Genomic DNA, 1,204 nt, shown 5'->3' with positions numbered 1-1,204 from the left:
TATAATTAACTAAATTAGTTAATTGATATAATTAATTATAATTAATAAATTCATATAAATTATAATAAATGGTGAGATTTGAATGTCTAATCAAATTAATTAATTGATATAATTAATTAATTATAATTGATTTGCTTTAACGAATTAAATGAAATAAATCAGGAAACACTTTAAGAGCATGTCGTATCAGTTCTGTTATTAAGTGCAAAAATCTAATTTTTATATAATAAAATAGATAGATAGTAAAGATATTTTCTTAAATTAGTATAATTGTGCATTATTCATTGAATATTAATTGTAATATTGTAATATAATTATAATAAAGATATTTTTCCAAAATAAATTTACTTAAAAAAATATAAATTGGTTATTAATAACCGGTGTCATTATCATATAATTATGATATTATTATTATTATTATTATTATTATTGTTATTATTATTATTATTAAAATGATTAAAAATATTTTCGATTGATAATTGATAAGTAGTTTAATAATACTTTAAACATTGATTTTATATAACTATAATAAAAATATTTTTCTAAATTAGTATAATTATGTATTATTACTTAAATGCTAATTACAGTATAATTATATTAAAGATGTTTTTATAAAATAAATTTAGAAGCGAAATTAGTGCATTCATTTTGGCAGAAAAATAGATTCTTGAAAAATCGACACCTCACTTCCATTAGTTGGATAAAAATCCAATTTTAGTATATTAAGTAGATAAATAGATAGAATTTTAATAATAATATACCGGTAATTGAAATAGTGTATATACAAGTTTTTTCAAGTTATTATTATTATTATTATTATTATTATTATTGTTATTATTATTATTATTAGATAATGAATAAAAATTATAATTATATCAATATTTTTAAAATGAATATAATTAAAATGACTAAAAATATTTAAAATTAATGTGCGTTATTAATATCTAAAATTTAATTATTTTATGATTATATTTAAATATTTTTATCATGATTATCACAACGGGTGCAATTATTATTTTATTATCATATATTATTATTATTATTATTATTATTATTATTATTTTCAATTGATAATTGATAAGTAGTTTAATAATGTATTAAATATTGATTCGATATAATTATAATAAAGATATGTTTCTAAATTAGTATAATTATGTATTATTCATTTAATATTAATTATAATATAATTATAATAAAGATATTT

Source organism: Arachis stenosperma, chromosome 6 (assembly GCF_014773155.1).
Source record: "Arachis stenosperma cultivar V10309 chromosome 6, arast.V10309.gnm1.PFL2, whole genome shotgun sequence".
Taxonomy (NCBI): domain Eukaryota; kingdom Viridiplantae; phylum Streptophyta; class Magnoliopsida; order Fabales; family Fabaceae; genus Arachis; species Arachis stenosperma.
Note: the sequence above shows the minus strand (reverse complement) of the source record.